This window comes from Falco peregrinus, chromosome 1 (assembly GCF_023634155.1).
Source record: "Falco peregrinus isolate bFalPer1 chromosome 1, bFalPer1.pri, whole genome shotgun sequence".
In the NCBI taxonomy this organism is placed as follows: domain Eukaryota; kingdom Metazoa; phylum Chordata; class Aves; order Falconiformes; family Falconidae; genus Falco; species Falco peregrinus.
In genome coordinates this window covers 119,801,172-119,820,948 of record NC_073721.1, presented here as the reverse complement: position 1 = coordinate 119,820,948, position 19,777 = coordinate 119,801,172, and the positions used below count along the sequence as shown (strand labels likewise).

At 43.5% G+C, this 19,777-nt stretch overlaps 1 protein-coding gene across 1 annotated transcript in view; it reads left to right on the top strand.

Moving 5' to 3' along the window:
* Positions 1 to 19,777, top strand: part of AGBL1 (AGBL carboxypeptidase 1) — a 273,101-nt gene that overhangs the window by 8,886 nt on the left and 244,438 nt on the right. The gene's annotated exons all lie outside the window — the stretch shown is intronic.

Sequence of the window (19,777 nt, the reverse complement as noted above, 5' to 3'; positions counted from 1 at the left end):
TACTTGCTTGCAGTCTGTTTGGAAACACTCTTCTCACTGGGGAATAGTGGTTTCAAGAGGTGTCACTGGTAAGAATTTAAGTCCTGAGACTACTAGTCTGGGATGTAGGGTGGGTTACAAATCTTTTTTCCCAGTATTAGTGAATGCCTGGGATAGCTATGGTCTGAAAATCCTGGGCGTCTTTAGAATTCATCAGAAAATGGAGGTGGGTACATGGGAAAATGTCGTGTTTTTCTCTGAGCTGTTTTAGTTAATAACTTGTAGGGTGACTGGGGGAGGAAGATTATGTACTTTTTTTTTGAGATGGGGAGAAAGAAATAAAAAGGGGTCACGTGCTTTGTCTAGTTCAGCATGTGCTCCTGGTCATCTGACACTGGTGTGGCTCTTCCGAAGTTGCTGTGGCTATGCTGAAATCTGCAGCGGGTTATTTTGCGTAGTTAGCTGGTGACAAAAACATCTGCTTCGTCTTGGTCATCTGGACAGAACTTGAAGAGAACACTTATCTGTAACCTGCCTACGGAGGAAAACTCCCATGTCCTGCCAGCAAGCCTCTGATCCTCCTTTTGTATTTGCTCTTGATACCTTCTCTCCATTTCGTAACTATGTGCCACCATCGTTTGCCTTCCTGCTGGGTAGGAACAGCTGGCAGCTGTGGGGGCTGAGATTATCCCTGTTCTTTGATCAGCTGCCAGGAATACAGCATTGGAAAGGCACCACTTCTCTTGTGGATACACCCGCATTCTCCTGTTCTGGGCAGCAGCAGGACCAAGGTCACTTTAAGAATCTGCCCTGGAGAGTGCACTATGAGAGCTATTTATTTAGCCAGCTAAGATGTGGAAACAAGATACAGAGTCCTATTTATTTTTTGCAGTGGCAAAGCTCTGGGTTATTTAGAAATAGTCTCCCATGCTCCAATTGACCTTCTCTGGGTGCATGCCAAGTAGCTCTGATTCCCCTGAGACTGTGACTCATGGACTTTATTGGTCTTAGTTGGGCGTTTGAGGTGTTCAGGTTGCTGGTGCCATGACTGTATGGATCTCCCCAGGACAACCCATATCTGAAGTAAGAGACATACGAAAAAATTGTGAAACTCGCTGAGGTTTAGAGAACTCTTAAGCACTGTGAAATCCAAGAGATGGAGACTTCAGGCTGTCTTGCTCATCTCTCATAATGCTGTGCTGCAGAGAGTTTTCTGATACCTTTTATAGGGACAGTGTAAAATAAAGCAAGGTGATGTTCTGTTTATGCCAGTAGCTGGGATATCTGATGCGAGTGTGTGTGACACTGAAATCTTCACTCCATCAACACCTTCTCTAATGCAACATCCCTGATGTCCCACACAGTGCAATGGTCCCTGCTCCTTTCACCTTTTTTATTCCCCATATGTTCCATATCTTCTACCCTTCCCTTGCTTTCCAGTGTCATCCCTTTCAACACCCTCGCTCGTTTTCCCAACTTACTTGTTCTGTGAGATTTTTGGATGTGTTGTGAGCAGCTGGATGCAGAATGTTACAGTGGTAGATTTTTTTTTTTTTTTTTTTCCTTTGGCCAACCAGGAGCTGGGTCCCTTCTGTAGGACGCTGTCTCCACATGGCCAAGCATCAGGTATCCTCCCCAGGCTGCTGGCACGTCAGGCCAACGGCGCTGGAGGCTCTGTGTTGTCCGTGGCTATGTGTTGTGCTGGCCTCTTCTAGGACTACTCAAGCTGAATGCAGTTTATCAAAGTGAGTCAAAATAAACCCCCAGAATTTATGATTCCTTCCTATGTGGAAAATGATGGTGTGACCTGTGTCTGGGTTGTTGCCTCCATTATGTTATTTTTTTTCTGTTAAAAGGTTGGCAGGCAGTCTTATTTCTGCAGTTTTATTAAAAGCAATTTAGAAAGTCTTTTAAAATGTCTTTGTTTCTCAAAGCTTTTTGTGAGTACATCTATTTACCACACTGTGCAGAGCTGGCTAATGGTGAGTGTTTGCATAAACCTCATATGAGAGATTGCCGCAAGAATGAGTATTTGTCAGAATTAAACCTCTCCTTCTGTGAGCATTCACAAACCTTGGCTTTCTACACTGGGCTGTTCCAGTAAAGTTTGACTACTTAATTAAAAGTGGAAAGTGAATAAAAAAGGTCTGGGAATGGTGCCAAATGAATTCACTCAAAAATGTGATATGCAGAAATTATCTGCTTTTGCTCATGTCCAGCATTGCCCACTTCTGACATTTGATCGCAATTCTTCTTATGTTTGGTGCTGATTGAATGGTCCCAGCTCCACAGACCCTTGCCCATAATCTTTCTTTCCATTAAAGGAAGGAAATCCTCTTGTGTAACTCTATTCCATCCGGGGTGGATATCTGGACTCCTCACATGCTAAAGGAGAAAAGAAGCAAGTTTTCTTCCCCTGTATCAAATGTTTGCCTCTAGAAGCTTCAGGTGGCTTGGAAGCATTTATTTCTCTCTGCTGAGTGGAGGCTGAGTCTGGAGGGGTTAGCTTGGAAGCAGCGTGATGAGCGTTTAAGGTGGGCTCAGGTAGATGGTTGCTGAGAGAGATGTGGAAAATGCAGTCCTCCCCAGCTAGCGTTAGGGCTCAAAACGCAGGAGGAAATAAGAGCACCAGGTGCCTTGTCTTTGGTGATGTGTGCTCAGGGGCGATCTGAGGTGGGGAGTGACTCGTGAATCTGAAATGTGCAAGAATAACGATGACACTGTTGCCATGGCTGGTCAGTGGTTCCTGTGTCACATGCTTCTGTCACAATGTGAGCTGAAAAGGTTTTTACTGAAGCACTGAAAGCAGAGCTTGTGCAAGCGAAGAGAGGAATGTCAAGGTGATCAAGAAGGCACATCTAAAGCTAAAAGCCCAGTTCTGATGGGTCCCTATTTAATCAGACGTTGTGTCAGATTGACCAAGGGGAATATGAAAGCCCTGGAAGTGCTGAAAATATAAGTTAAGAGGCTGTATATAGTTTCAAAATAGGTGTTGACTGTATGAATATATAGTCAATATACGACTATACATTTATATATATATATATGTATTACTCTGCTTTTCTATAAAACCTATTTGCACACAGCTGAGATTCTGTTTTCTCATCTTGGAACTGGTGCTTTTCATGCAAGATAAAATGTAAGTGTTGAGCCCATAGTGTTGAAAAGTGACCAAGCTGCCACATCGGCAAATACTTGTAAAAGTGACCTCCTGTGACCTTAACAACAGCAGAAGAAATTGGAACAGCAGTGGGCTATGTCTCTTTTAGACAAAGAAGAAGAGGAGATGTGTAGCAGGGATGACCTGAATACTAGACTTACGTCTTCCGTTAAGAAGGATGGAAAGACAAATGGAAGAGATCTAATTGCAAATGCAACCTAGACCCAGCGCAGGCTGTTAAGAATTTCCTCAGGCTTAATCCTGGATAACTTCTTGCTGGTAGACCACCATATACATTTGCTACAGTTCCATCTCCTGGATTGTCCTAAACTTTCAGCTGCTTTCTGTTTGAACAGAAGAACATGTTGCATGGTCACTGCCAGCCAATATTTTGGGAATGAGAAGAAACTCGACAGACCAACATGGTGATTAGTTCCTCTGCAATCTGATATGGGAGCTGTTGTGACTGCTTCTTTTTGAGAAATGCTCCACATACAGCTTTATGCCTTTGTTTATTTGGCAATGGTTCCTGATAGGACATCAAAAGCAAATCATCCTTAATTCCACTTGTTAGTCTGTGTTTTGCCATTAATCGTGTTGAGTGGTTTGGATATTTAATTGGAAAGTAACACATGATTCTATTGGAATGTGGTCAGAATTAATCAATGTTTAGTGCCTGCTTATTCTCAAATTTCTGTTTGGTTTATTTGATCCCTGTGGAAAATTCACAGGAGGGGCTGAAATTTTCTTTTGAGCTATGTCACAACTAAATGACATGCTTCCCATCTGGCCTTGATCTATATGGGATTTAGCCTAGAATTCCTGCTAAATAGAACTGGTAAATAGTGTTCTGAATGAGATGATGCCATCATCAACAAGGGGAAAAGGGTTGTCTTTAAAATTCTTGTGTATATCAAGCATCTTTTTAACTTGACCAATATCTCAGATAACATGGAGCAGACATGTGTCCATCACTGAGATAAGTAAGTAAAGCCTAGTCTTCAAATCTAATGCAATGAGCCATTGTAATAGAAGAAATTATCTTGGAGGCAAAGGTGTCCCAGTTTTATGCAGTTTCCTCTCCTCTGTTCTTTCTGTGGTCTGTATGGTTTCTCTCAAAGATTGACCTGTTCTAATATTAATAATAAGTTAGAAAATCTCATTTCAGACTGATGGTATCTCAGGGCTGCTTTGCAGAGTAAATAGAGTTACATTTCAGAATTATACTTTACTGCCATTGTACCGTTAATAGCAGCAGATGAGAGAAATTGAAAAATTAAGAGGCAGAGGCAAAGGAGAAAGAGGTGCTTTCAGATGAGATTTGAAAATAGATGAAGAGTTGATGAGGCAGAGAGGAATAGCAAGGCTGTTCCAGATGGCTGGGTAAACACGTTGCATACAGAAACCCTGGCGCCATCTCTTGGTAGCCTCTGGAATGGCAAGATTAAGGACAAATCCACCCACCTCCGTGGCATAAAAGATTGGTGAATGAACACTACATAAAGAGAAATCCACTTCTGAGCTTAACGGCATGTCATGGGAACGGAGGAAGTGGTTTATAAATGGACCCACTTAGTGAGACTGTTATTTGGAAAGAGATCATTGGGTTTTTTTCCTTTAGGTCTAGCTTATGTTTTACATTAATTCAGGTAGAGGTAACAGTCTGGAAAAGAAACAATGCTTTCAGTCTAAGGTCTTTCTTTGCTTGCCCATTATTTCTTCCACTGTGAGCTAGCAGGTTATATTTGGAAAGATGGTATGAGGGCAAGTTGCTGCTGTTCTCAGGTTCTTGACTTTCCACACCCAGTGGCTATGGCAGATGCAATTTGTGGCCGACCTCACGTGATGGCTTTGGGTATATCTATACTGCAGGCGACTCTGTGCTCCTTGGGTGGGAAATTCTCTCCGCCCTAGGTTTTATTTACCTCATTCTGCTAACAGCTGTTAAGGCTTGCAGCAGGGCTTCCAGCGTGGGCTACCCAAGCTTCCTAGGACATATTATCCAGTCTGGGAGCATTGTTCATGTTGCTGTATCTGTCTCGCTGCTGGTGTCTGTGCTAACTAGATTAAAGCTAACACTTGGGTGCTTCGCTGCACTGCAGTCGCATTGCCTCTTAAAAGCTCTCTGTGAGATGTATCGCCCACGTAGCTGGGGAAACCACTGTTGCTCCCATCCAAATGGGAGGTAGGACCTAATTTCATAAACTAGTTGCATCTCAGAGCATTTCCCAGAGTTAAATGAATTGTTAATATTCACCGTGATTCCTTGCAGCTGAGTGTGACAGTGCCACAGGAGGATAGGTCAAGGCTGGCACGTACTGGTTACGCTAGGCATTTTGTAAGCAGCACAGACAGAACAGAGTGGAATAAATCAAAACAAAGACAAGTGAGACCAGAGCTAGAAGGATTACAAAATAATATGCAACCTAGGAAGAAATGAAGGATTTGGGAGGACTTCTGGAAGTTGATGGGCTATCTGTGAGATGAAGAGCGGGCAAGCTGCTCCAGGTCTGGAGGTGCAGCGGGGAGGCTTTCGCCAGTGATGGTAGGGCTATAAGGGTAAAGAAGGAGAAAAGTCTAATGGCAGAAGACAAAAGATCTCATGTCTGAAGTGCTGATCTGAGACACGGTGTGTTGCTGTGCACGGGTTGCCTTGGGTCAGGCTTTTTATATGCTCAATACATACACTGAGACCCACACCTTTCTAATGCCCTCCTAAGGGCGGTGAGGGTGTAGTCAGTTGTGTCCAAGGCATTCAGTGAGGACAGAGATGGGGGGAATGAGAAAAGGGAGAGAAAAGCAGTAGTGAATCTGTGGAAGGTTTGTGCTCAGGCAGGATGCAGGTGTAGCGAATGCAGAACAGGCAGAGTAGAGTGAGGAGAGGGTTGAGCAGCATGGTTGTGTGACCTTGTAAGCATGCTTGGGGTGGATGTTAAGAGCCAAAGCTTTCAGAAAGCATCAGCCAGAGAGCCCTGGAGGACTGGGACCGGAGGGAAGGGGTTTCTAAGCAAAACCTGTCTGAATTGGCTTGTAGAGGTGATGAACAGGTATCCACCCTACCTCTTCACCTGCTTCCATTTTCCTGTGTCAAGAAGGCAAAGAAAGATTCCTCCCTTTGAAATAAATGAGTTGGGTAATGATGTAAATCTCTGATAGAGGCCAGAGAGTCAGTAGATAAAGCTAAGGGCACTCATTTGTGTGTCAGTGCATATGACAGCCCAGGAATCTCCTCTCCTTTGCTTTTCGCTTGATTTATTGTCATTTCTCCTCCCACCCAGAAGCCTGTTATCCTTATGAAGAGGGTAGAAAGCGGCTCTGAAATCCTCCTCACAAAAGCTTTCAATCCAAAGGTAAAGGGAAACTTGATGGAAACAACTGTGAACAGAAACCTCAGTACAGAGCTGCTACAGCAACAATTTTGCACGATGCTGGCCCCGGGCAGGTGCTGTCCCTGCAAGCCACACAGCCCTAAGAAATTTCCTGGGGCTGCTGTGGGTTTTTTCCAGCTCCCCCAGTGCTGGCGATGCTGGCATGTGAGGGGTAAGCCAGTCTCTAGAACTATCAGTGCTTTTAAAGCACAACAGTGATTAGACTTGCCCTGGGCAGAGTTATATGAGGTGGTGTCAAAGCCCTTAGCAACAGCCTCTCTACCCCAGGATTCCCTGTCCCGATAGCACTGTTGGAGCTGCACCAGCAGCCGCTACCAGCAGCAGGGTAGATGGTTTTAGCAATGCAGAGGCAACACAACTGACTCGTTTCCAGCGGGCAGAAGAGAGTGAGCGAGCTCCAAAGTCTTCACAGTCTCTTTCAGGCTCTTTTGGGTAATTATTGAACACTGATTATAGATAATAAAAGAGAAATTATAAATACTAGTGTATTTACCAAGCACAGGTGAAATGAGTTTTGTTAGCGAGAGAAGGTTTTGTAGCAGCGGCGCTGCAGATGCAGCGCAGCTCCCTGGCTTGCTGACGCTGGCAGGGTTCTTTTCTCGGTCTCTTTATCTGCAGGGCAACACTTGGAATGGCAGCAATGCCAGTAAAATCTGTAAATAAACCCAGAGTTGAGCTGCTCTGGAATGTGTTCAGAGACAGGGCTTGAAACAAGGAGAGGAGAACCTGAAAACCTGGGGAAGTGGCTGGTGAGGAAGAGCAGGGCTGCTGACTCCCCATACGGCTGCAGCTCTGGGGTTGGGAATGGAAACTCCCCCTGAAGTGTAAACCTTTGGAAAGGTCAAGGCTCCGAGACCAAGCTTTTGCTGTCGGGCTGCAGCCACAGCCAGGCTATTGCAGAACAGAAAAGAGAAAATTGTCCCGTATCTTTGGCTCAGCTACTCTGTGCGTTTCTTTCCTCTTCTGTGTTAAACGGATATAGTTCGGGCTTTGTGTGGATCATAGGATGTACATTGTAATGGCACAACAGCTCTCACTGTCTACTCAAAGGTTTAATTCCCTTCTTGTTTTCCATTGTTGTTTTAAATTGCACTTACATGCTTGTGTTTATTCCAGCTTTCACCACCTTCCAGATTTTTCTGTGTAGAAAAAACAAGGGCACGGGTAAGAACCATCCTGATAATGCCCATAATTTTAACTGTGCTTTTAAATTATTTATCCCCATTGCTTCATCCTTATATTTACAGCTGAAGTTCTACCAGCCTTGGCTTTGATATGGTGTTTTCAAATCCCAGAGTTTGGCTCAATTATATAAGATGGAAGCTTTCCAATGAAAGGAGAAATGAAAAAAAAAACCCAAACCCCTAACTTTTATTGCTTAGGCTTTTGCAAATTACTGCTTCAAAAAGCCCCTGCAGTTATGCCAGTGTGACACTGCAGCTTTCAAACAGCAAATATCAAGAGAATTTGACCCATTATTTGCTGCGTTTTGGCTTGTTTACTGACTTTTTCTTCCTTCTAAATCCTCTAGCTAAACGTTGTGAAGAACAGGCACCAGCACTAAGATGTGACCAGCTTATTGCTTCATAAAGGATTATACATGCGGAACTGAAAAATATGATTGGTGGGTGGCTGGCTGGAGCAGCCACAACTGCCAGATGCTGGCTTGCAACCAGCCTTGCAAGCTCTGTGATGGTGTAGTGACCTATGTTGCACTCGAGGCTAGTGCGTACTGCCTGTTCTCAAATCTCCTTGCTTGTAGATGTAGGGATGAAACCTGTGGCTGTGCTTTGGGTGCCCCTGGTAGTACAGTCATCCTACCAACATTTTAATGCAGCCTGCGTGTTGAATCTCAGCTGGGTGAAGTGCTATATGGAAAGCAGCATAGGTGATCTAGCTGAGAATGCTATATCTCTGATGCTTGGGCGTAGTTCAGTTACTAAACTACATGTACTTCTCTTTCTTTCTCAGGACCCCTACCTATAACCCCCTACCCACTGCCATCTTATATAGCCCATTTTTGTTCTTTGAAACACTAAGTATCTGGAGGTACTGTGTTGCAGAGAGCCTCATCTCTGACCTGCAGCCTGCAGGTTGCCTTCCCTGCAGTAAGATGTTCTACTGCTGTCCTGCCTCAGCTGCAGAGATGAGGACGGGACAAGGACAAATTCACAGCAGGTGTTGGAATGGTGGTGCATCTGCTGCTGTTGGCAGCTGTAGCCTTTTGTGATGGTGGCTCAGCCTACTTGCCCAGATAGCTCCTGCAGAAGATGCATCCTCATTTACGACATCTATCCTATTTAGTTTGAACCTGGTCACGTGTCCTCAGATGACTCTTCTGCCTTTCCTGTCACAGTTTGGAGCTCTTACCTCCGCAAAGCTGCTGCAGGGCAGTGTGGATGCTGTTTGCTTTCCGCACCTTGGCTCTTTTTCCTGCAAAGACGTATCTCCGTGCGTATACTACACAATACACCAGTATCCCCATTGCCCCCTCCCACATGTCAAGTGAGACGGAAACCATGGAATTGTTGGGTGGAGGTGAATAGCAGGATGGCTTTTTTCTGCTAAACCTTTATTGAAAGTCCCAGGCAAGTTAATAAGCTTTCCTCCCTGCTCTGCAATTGCAACATCTATTTTCCCAAAGACTTCATGCTTTCTGTACTTGCCTGTGGCAAAACTAGTCAGTACTATATGTTTCTAGCACCATTCTACATGTGTTTTGCAGTCCTCTGTTTTGACAACACACAGTGGGTAAAACTGGCATTTCTTTTGCATATGAGATGGATTTGAAAAATTTCTTATAAACTGCCTATTGGTGTTGACTGAAGGGACTTGGATCAGTGAGGACTGAGTTTTCTGAATGGATGTCTGGATTTTCAGAGATATTTAGATATGCAAAGATCAAAGGGAATGTAACCATGGCAGAAAACCTCTCAGCAGGTTAAAGGCCTTAACTCATAGTCAAAAGGTACTTCTGTCCTGAATATACAAAGAGGCTTTGAAAAGTCCTGCTGAGTGTTAGCTGCATGTGTAGACAGAAAAATGCCTTTTAAATTCAGGTCAAGATGCCTAACGTGAATCTAAGAGAATGCTACTTTGTGTTTTTCAAGCATGTTTATGCATTGTTCTCAATTTGAGACTGATTTAATAGTACCAGTCAAGCTCAGTATTGCGTACACACACAGCTTACAAACAAAGATCCCAGTATTCCCAAGCGTGTTCACATTTGGCGGGAGCGGTTTGGACCATCAAACTGTCAAGTGCCCAATTCACAATAAATTTGGTGCTGAAGGGCTAAGCATGTACCTGAGGAAACACAATCATTGGAAGAGATGAGAAGTGGGGATAGCTGGAAAACAGGAGGAAATGGGTGACAGCTCCTGCATATTTTCTTCTATATATCTTGTTGAAATTCTACTTGCATGTGAGCTTTTCAGGCAGCATTAGCTCTGACCACCATCCTTTGGGATTTAGGTAAGAGCAATATATAGAAACTGCCCAACCTGAGCACACAGCAAGGGGAATGATGCTTACCTACTGGGGAAGCACATGAAAATTGGTAAATGGAGAGTGTTGCGTGCAAGGACATTAACTGGCATCAATATCTTTTTTTTCCACTTGCTCTCTACTGCAAAGGTGGATATAACACTGTGTGCTGTCAGTGCTGCAGCTGATGTGTAAACAGCTACTCACACATTCAAACCATGGCCTTAGTACTACAGGCGTACTGTCACCAGGCGCCCACCAGCAGGCAGAACTCGGTAGGGTTACAGGGTTATATTGTGACGTTATTGCCAGCTCACAACTACCCAAGTTGCACTTTATCATGCAGCACAGGAAGGGTGATGCCAGTAGCTACGCTTGTGTGGAGCAACTTCTTGCTCAGGCATATTCAGAGAAACTCTGCAAGGCAGCTCTGTTCCCTAGAGGTTTTAAGCTTAAAGTTTCCTTTGGCTGGACTTTATGGATGTGCTTCATCTGAATAGGACCAGCGGGGAAAGTGAAATGCCATATAAACTCAAACTGATGGATCTATTTCTAGAGCCTTGTAATATGGAAACAGTACCATTAGATTAAAAAGAACAAACACAGTTTTTCATCTTGTGTTCAATATCAGTTATTTCTTCTTTTATTTTGAAGCATCTGACTGTTGCTTAAAGGAAAAGCTGCTACACAAGTCAGCCTTGTTTCTTGGCAGAGATCAAGGAAGATGGTGCTTTCTCTGTCCTTCAGCTTCATGCTTCATATTCTTTTCAAGTCTCTCAATTTGTGCACATTTTAAAAATTAATTTTCCTTTTTGTTTATTTCTTTGGTTAAAAAGACCAACCAACCAAACCCCTCAAACAAAACAAGCCTCAAAATCCTAAGCAGCAAAACTGGAGAAACACCTGAAATGAAAACTCCAATTCCCCACCCGTCGCAGCAGCCCAGCTACATGCAGCAAAGGTTGCTATTTCAAATGCTGCTGCTTTACAGCTCAAGAGCACCTTTCATTACAAACTGCTTTTTAAAGATGTTGTACCCTGAGATTACCGCTGCCTTAGAGATAGTTTGTACTGACCAGCAGCCAGGGAGAACTACAGCTCTTAGCCTTGATTACTTTGAAACCAGCCTCCCTTTTGTGCTCTTTAATAGCTCTGGGCACAGGCAGTGACATGTGAGATACCTCGCTACCCGGACTGTCAGCGATGCAAGCTGCCCTTGGTTATCTTGCTGCCAGCAATTGATAGTACCCATAAAACAAAAATCATGCAGTTGTTTGCAGGCAGTATAGTGTGAGTGCAGGCTCATTTTATGGCATGATAAAGTTCCAGGTACCCCCAAGCTCTACCTTCTCTTTTATAGTTCGCTATTAGACTCCCCAATGGCAAAGCACCTGCAATTCAATTTCTCTTAATGAAGACAGAAGTCACAGTTGCCCTGCTGAGATTTGAGGCTAGGGTTTCTGGGTATGTCACCAAGCTGTGCCCTTTGGCTTCATCATGCAGTAAGCAGAGTTTCACCAGGTATATGGATGCATCCCTCTCCCTGCCCTTACTCGGGGTATACACAGCATTCAGAAAAGTTTAAGGCAGAACGATCCAGAAGCAAGAGGAATGGGTCTGGGTCTCTCCCTTGTGCACTGAGCACCTGCCTCACCATGAGCACAATGTGCATGTCAGTCCCTGGGGTCTCCAGAGCAAAAGCTGATGGGCACGGCGAACTGATAAGCTGCGAATAAATCGTAAGCTAAGGAGAGAGCAAAGAGACCACCGGGGTCTTTTCGGCTAGTAGCTGAACTGGGACTGGAAGACAGCGGTCTGGGGGAAGGAGGGAGATTGACCTCCAATCACTGACATGCTTTAATTGTGTATGAGATGTTTTGTAGGGTTGTGCTGGTGCTTGTTAGCAGATGTGGCCTCAATTGGTATCCTTACCACTCCTCTTAATCAATAAAGAATAGAATCAAGACCCTTTTTCAGTCCTGCTATGTGCATCCGTTGGGTGGGAGAGCTGGATTCTCACACTGTCAGCCTGGAACTGCCTGGGTGATGAATCTGTTAAGTATACTGTCTGATTGTGAGCCTTCCAGCCCCTTCATCTTGATGTGAATGACAAGCTGTCACAGCCTACCTCAGCCATATTGGTGACATCTGACCCTGGAGATGGAGTTGACAGAAATGGGAAATCTTCTGTGGTATGGCTTCTGCTGAGGAAGCAGTGCCAGCTCTGCACCATGCTGTAAGAAATGACTGGGCATTTTTTTGGCAAGGATTTAAGTGCATTTCATGTACCTTATTCTTCTTTGTTACTACTTCGAAGCTAATTTAATTTAGACCTGTAAATAGGTTGAATTTTTGGGATACAGCTTCTCTCCATCTGTACTGCTTGTACACGAGAGAGTAAGCTACCTGTAAGGATGCCTGGAGTATAACCCTGGGGTGACTCCTCTTTCTGGGAGGCAGGGATGTCAGGCTGGAAAGCTATACCTTTTCACTGATTTTAACCTAACAGGCTCTAGGGCAGGCAGAGATGTTCGGAAGATGCTACAGTGAAAGCTTTGAGCTGACCTTGGGAATGAGATACACTGATAGTATTAGCCATGAGAGCAAGAGAGGACCGCACGCTCTGGCTTCTGCGTCGTGACTATAACTTCCCTACAAGGAGCAGCATATCTTTGGAGAGCACATTGGCTTCAGCTCACCAAAATGTAAGATAGGAGAAAACTTGCTCCTGGATCTGTTGTAGGGTTAAAAAGCAGGGAATCATCACTCCTTTTGCTGTTAAGTCTTGTTGGCTATTAGCATTTACTTTGGCACCTCTGCATGCTTTTTTTTCCCCCCTCACAACCCTCCCCTTAGAGTTAATAGCCATATAAATCTTTAAAGGTGTGGAGGAAAAATACTGTTCAGTATGCATTTAATTTCTGTACTTTTTTTGTTTGGTCACCAATTCAATTCAGCAAAATGAATTGCGTCACAGAGAATAGGTTCCATAGAAGATGCGTATTTTTATTAAGGACAGAATGTGCTGCTCCACTAGGGAAAAAAGCAAGCTGGTCACTGGAATGGAAGTAACCATTAGAAAAGGAGTGTGTGATTTTTATTCCATTTCTTTCAGCGTTGCACCAAAAGCACATCTGTGCACAACAGCTGGATCTCCAAACCCCACCTGTTGGCAGCACGCGGAATGTTGCAAACTGAGCAGCCTTTGCCTTTAGCGTAAGTTTTAATGCTTAGCTAACAAGCTGGAGTTAAAGTGGACACGATGGTTATTTTTGCATAAGTCCTGGACCAGCAGTGCTATGAAAATGCCAGAAACATAAGCAGCATTTTCACACCCATATTTCCAAGACTTATGAAGCTGCTGGTTTTAAGCCTTTAAAACAAAACAAGTCACTGTGCAAGTGCCTGCATATTTAAGATCTGCATTTCTGGGCCACAAGGGAAATGACTATTCAAGGCATCTGTCTCGGATGAGATCTACCTTCTGGTAGGATTTATAAGGCACCTAGTGCCGTGGTTCCTACATGTTGTTTCTAAATGTCTCTCAGTTGTCAAATGTTAAATTGTCTTTTGAGTGAGTTGCTCTGTGACTGTATAAACTCCCGTAGTTAAGTATGAGTCCCAGGGGCTGGAGGCAAAATGCAGCCAGGCAATATGTACACCCAAGGACACTTAATTCCTCCCAGAGACTGGGGCTGTGAAAGCTTAGGGGCTTTAAGCCTGTAAGCTGTAATACCTTGAGCCCTCGGTTAGGGTTCCCATTGTGCTGGATGCTGTACAAATATATAGAGCATGGTCCCTGCCCCATGCTGCCTGTGATATAAATAAACATGACAGCAACAAGTGAGTATACTGCAAAATAGCAGGGTGAAGGGCGAAAGGGGAGGGGATGGGCTGAAGCAATGCAGGTTGCCAGGCAGGGGCAGAGCCTTTTCTTACATTTCTATGAAAGCAATGCTTTATGTCTTCGTTATCCAGGTGTGATTGCCTTTAGGAATTAGATCAGGCATCAAGATGAAGAGGTATTTAATGAAGCACCAAGTCATTTGTTCAATAATTTGAAGAGGATGTTTTGGTTTAAGCATGTAAGAAGTACAATCTTGCAGGAGAAGGAAGGTTGGTTAAATTACCCGGGAGCTGATCTGCAAAGCCCTTTTAGATTATTTCTTTGTTCAGTCTTTGGCTTGTCTGCTGTTTCCTGCCCATAGTTCCAAGCTAGTCCTGACTAGCACCAACGTCAATGTGTCCTATGAGTCTTAAAATCCTTTCATTTATTTCACCATGCATCATCTCTTCTGTAGCAAGGTTTTTCATTGCTAGGAGTCTGTCTTTTACTTTTTTTTTTTTTTTTTTAACAAATAAATGATCTATTCAAGAGACAGAAACAGAGGCACAGCATTGTCCATCATACTGCCCAGCACTACAACCTGTGAGCTGAGATCAGGGTGGAGAAGAAAACCTAAGAGTTTGTCTGTCTCCTCTGTTTGCAGTGATTTCCCGTTAACACTGTCCTGGTAGCTCAGATCTGAAATTCAGATCTGAAAGGGTGACCTAGACATAAGACTCCTTTGCCTATGCTTTTTAGCAGCCCGGTTTTACCGGCTAATCCAATTGTGCTTTGGCTTGGGACGTGCAGTTTTTGTTGTTGCTCCTGGTTCCTAAGCCCTGGATCTGGAGGTTGCGTTTGCCTATCTGTCTGCTAGTTGTACTCCTGCCCAGATATCCAAGCTGCTGACTTGGAAACACTTCAAAGATTTCCATTCTTCAGACTGGCTGTCTTGACTGCTACTACAGGGAGTTTTTAATGTTTTTCTGATTATGGAGCAGCACTTATTATTATGCCTTTTAAGATAGGGCAATGTTATTTTTACATCTCTCTTTTTTTTTTTTTTTTTTTTTTATAAATATACGTGAGTCTCGTTTGAGATACGTTGGGATTGACAAAACAGCTAAGATTTTACTAACGTATTACCACAAAGAACAGAAAATCAGAGGAAGGCATCTGGACAGATTTGGCAAGTTTTTTAATGAATTCTTTTTTTCCCCCCACTCCTCCTTGAGACAAACGCAGAGTTCTGTACTGGGCATGCTATCAAATTCTCTGGTCTAGCATATGGCTGATCAAGTCATCTTTCTTGTGCTCTTAAACTTTTCCTCCTGTTCCCATCTTTCCCCGCCCTATACTTGCTGTCATGCACAATTTATTATCTCCTTTCTCTCTGTCTTCCTGTCCCAGGCTTACTCATCTCATTATATGTTCCGACGCCAGAAAAGATGCTGTTTGCCGTATGGTGCTAAGAGGTGCCGATATTATCACAAACACCATTTGCCTGGCTTGCTGTAAGCCTACTGATGCATCCATCGGCTTGCCTTGCTGCTGTTTTCAGTGAAAGTCCATTCTGCATTATCTTCTGTGACTTCTTATTTGTTTCCCATAGGGTGTTTCATATGGTTGAATTTGTTCAGCATCAAAGATAAATAATATTCTGGGGATATTTGCTGACATCTGACTTACAGTGTAAATTGCAATTTAAGTCCAAACTTAAAGCAAATGCAGGTAGATAACCTATTACTCAGAGTAGGTGTGAACTCCTTTCCCAGAATAATCGTAGATGCTAAGAATTTGCGTAAGTTCAAAAGTGTCCAGGCGAATATATGGAGGCAAGTTCAACCAAGAGCTAAAAAGCCTCCCAAAGGCACCATTGCTAGCTTAGGAAATCTCTGGACTGCAAACTGCTGGAGTTTGAGGCTGTTCTGCAAATTCTAGCACTGTGTTTTTCCTATGGTCTTACATGCTTCCCTGGGCCACCATTGGCCACAGGATACCAGACTATTTGGACTTTGAGCTTAAGCTGGTGCAGCTGCTCTTTTCTGGCCTGGTTAGTTAGCTTTGCACTTCGACTACCTGTTTCTCATTTCACTACCATTTTATCTATGATTAAAATGTAGGGATATAGGACTACAGCCATTCCTGGCTCACTTTTTCAGACCCTTGTTCATTGGCAACTGAGCCTAACAGTCCCATTATAAGCAATTCAGGCTCCCTTTTCACAGTCGTTAGGTCGTTCGTCCCATCGCTGCCAACGGGATGTTTCAGAGCTTCATTTCACAGTGCTTAAAAAACGTCCTTCTATTTTCAGTTGAAATTTATTTGTGGCCATTTTATATCCATTTGACCTTGTGCCAACTTTGTTCTTTAGCTTGTGTAGCGCTCTGCCTTCCTCAGTGTTTACTTCTCCCCCACCTAGCGTGTCCATAGAGAACAACCAAGTCACCTCTTCACCAACATTTTGTGAAGGTGAAAAAGCCCATCATCTTTAAGACTCCTTATGAGCTACGTCTCCATTACCATAATGATTTCCTTAGCGCTTTTCTGCACGGTTCCTTCTGAGTACTGCAAACGGCTGTTCAGGTGAAGCTCTGTATGAAAGCATTCCTGCTTTCCCTCCTCCACTGGCAGTGGCTTTCCTGAGACCTGATCTGTCCTTTTCATGGTTGTCACCCTGCTGGGTCGTGCTTGTCCTCATCCTCTAATGGGCTCATATATCCAATGTCCTACTCATTTCCAAATTATAAGCCCTTGCTCATAACAGCAATTCTTATTAAACCCTGAATGCGTAACCTTGCACTTCGACTATTACATTTCATCACATTTCTATTGCTTCAGAAATCAAGAACATCCTGTTACTCCTGAAAGATATTCTGAACTCCCTGCTATTGGCAGCAGCTCCTAACTTCACACGGTCAGCAGATTTTGTTAGTATACTCTGACTTTTTGTGCCAAGGTCATTAATGAGAAGATAAAATAAGATCAGTCTCAAAACATCCTTGAGGACTTCCACACATAACTTCCCTCCAGACCAATAATTCCTCTTTCGGCACAGCTCCTGTCATTGCCTCTTTAGCCGGATCCTTGCCCACATCGCAATTCTTGTACTAATCCCCCTGTTCTCCAGCTTGGCTCATAATTTCCAGTGTGGCACCATATCAAATGCTTTATTGAGGTACAGATAAATTAGATCTACCATATTTTCCTCGTCTAGAAAAAACAGTTATCCTATTAAAGGAAGATATCAAGTTAGGCTGGCTTGACCTAGTTTTAGTGAATTCATTTTTCCTCTTAAACCCATTTTATCTGTTTTGCAGTTTATCTTCACATCTTCCATTTTTTTCTTTCAAAATTTGATCTGAAGCAATGCATACTATTGAGGTCAGTCTACCGGGTCTGTCTGCACCTACTTATGACTGAGTGTACAGTACATGCTGTAGGACATATGGAACACTGCATATTGCCTATGCCAAAACCATTGTGATGAATTGTAGTATTTGAAGAGATGAAATGTACTAGTTTGGTTCCACTTTATTGCAATACTCTGTACAGGCACCGACTGAGATGAGGATGTGTCTAGGCTGTTAGCCTGGGATGTAGAAAATCCAGCTAGCTACAGCTGCAAGTCTGTAGTGTTGCTTCAGAAGGAGGTGGTGGTTATGAAAACTTCTGTTTCTATGGAGCGGTGGTGTTGGGATCTGGGTGAGACCAACTTTAATTTTTTTATTTTTTATTTTTTTTAAGGACATACTTGAATTTTCCATTCCACAGTACCATCTGGGTGAATTTACTTACAACTTTATGATAGTCTTGGGTTTCTCAGCTCTAAAAGCAAAGCAGTTGCAAACCTGTTCTACCAGGTTGCATAAAAAGCACAAACAGCTCTTATCCCTTGACTTGGAGCAGACCAGCTCTCTCCAGGCCTAGAGAAGTGACTAGAGGTGGTTAAGGCTGTTGAAGGATCAGCTGTGGTATGGCTGGGAAGAGTTTAGGTTCCTCTGGGCCAGGTGTGATAAGAAATTAGAATGGGGATTCAAAGATAGTAGCAATAAGAGATTACACTGTCTGAGAACATGGTTTGGGAGGTCTGAGATCCTCTGAAGATAAATTGTCTGTATGCAATGTGGTCTACAGACCCCAGAAAAGCATTGGAGAATCCAGATTTTCTGAGTGTTTGGTTGACGGGAGGTTTGCTGGTGATATTGACATTACGACAGTGGCGTAGCCCTACTGAAACTTTTTGCAATGCTTATAAGCATCCTCCAAAACAAACCAGATGCCTACAGGAAATTCTTATTCTCTTCTGCTTGGAGCCAGAAGCACTCTGGTCCTTCCTTCCTTGGTCTGCTGTGCTGGGATGTGATTGAGACATCACCTTAAGCCCACACACATAGGTATGTAGTCTCCTTTAAAAGATACATACTTGAGTGTTAGCTTTGGGAGACACTCTGGGTGAATTCTAACTTGCCTGAGCTGTTTACTTTGTCCTAAACATTAAGTTCAGGGAAAGACTGAATGATCAGTGGCTGTGGCATATCCTTTTTCTGAGCATGGTGAATTGCTGGTGGATGACAATATTCCTCCCACCAGCTGAATGACTTCTGTTTAGGTGGAGTTAAAGAAGCAGTGAGAGCATGACTGTGCTTGGAGAGATTTTTAGCTACTGATTTCCTGTTCTATCTGTATTTGTGTGCATTTCGTTTGCAGTTTGTTTGTAATGCTGTTATTGAACTCTGACACATTCATTATGAGAGAATGGTATTAGATAGGGATGTCAACCCAGTGTCAGTAAGAACCAGCTCTTGAGTCTTTCTTAGTCTCAGCTGCTGTTAGGACACACAATGAACAGCAGCTTGATAACAAAAAAAATATTTATTTTTTTTGCTGCAGGATGATAATTGGCTCAGTATGGAAGTTAATATGATTTTATTTGGGGATTGGTTTGTAAAGAGATTACACTTTAAGGAATCCTTGGGCATGGAGGCTTCTGTAGCTGTATTTATTTATCCAAGCTGTGGGCACTTGAAACGTCACAGCAGTAAGCTGGGTTAGAACATGGATCTCCTTGCTCCAGCAGAACATGGCTAGAAAAGAGAGTGTTTCTTGGGGCTGGTGGGATGGAGATGAGGAAGAAATGAGGAAATAATCCTTCATGAGGAAGAAATATTCTTCCACATGAGGAAGAAACTTTTCTCCAGATGGTGGGGAGCAAGGATGCCTCAGTTCAGCTTTTCAAGCTGCCAGTGTTAGTGACCAGCTCCTATTCAAGCCAGTGCTGTGCTGGCTCAGGCAGGTTGAGTTGCTTACCTGCACATTGAAACGACACAGCAGGTCAGCAGAAATCTCTCTGTATATCTCTCTAAGCTCCATGGGGTGAGCAGTCTTACCGCAGAGCTTTAGCATCTTTCTTACAAGTCCTGATCTGAGTGGGGACCTTTATATGCCCCTGCAATGTTAAGATATTGTTACAATTAAAAGAACTTAAATTTTCTTCTCAGTTAAAGCTGGTGGGAGGGAGGATGGGGATGAAGCTTGTTTTTGGAAAAAGGACAAGGGAGTGGAATTTGGCTGGAAATACTGACATGGATGTCCCAGCTTGACGCGGAAGTTATCTCTGAAGTAGATAGAAGCGCTGGTGTCTGGAGTGGGCATGTGCTGAGTTTCTGATACAAAGAAATAGCTCTGGGGCAGCAGTTTAAAGACTTGCTTCATTACTTTGGATATGTGGGTGTTGCTTTAAATTTAATGGTCACTACAAATCAGTGTAACACTAAAGCTAGAGGGCTAATGGCTTTTTAGAATAACTGAGTCAGCTGCAAAGACTGGATCCTCTGCTGGTGTGAAACACAGCAGTTCTGTCAAAGTCTATCATAAGCTGTCAATTTAGACCAGCTGGGAAGCCTGGCCCAAAAGACTGTGAAGATGAAGGCTACA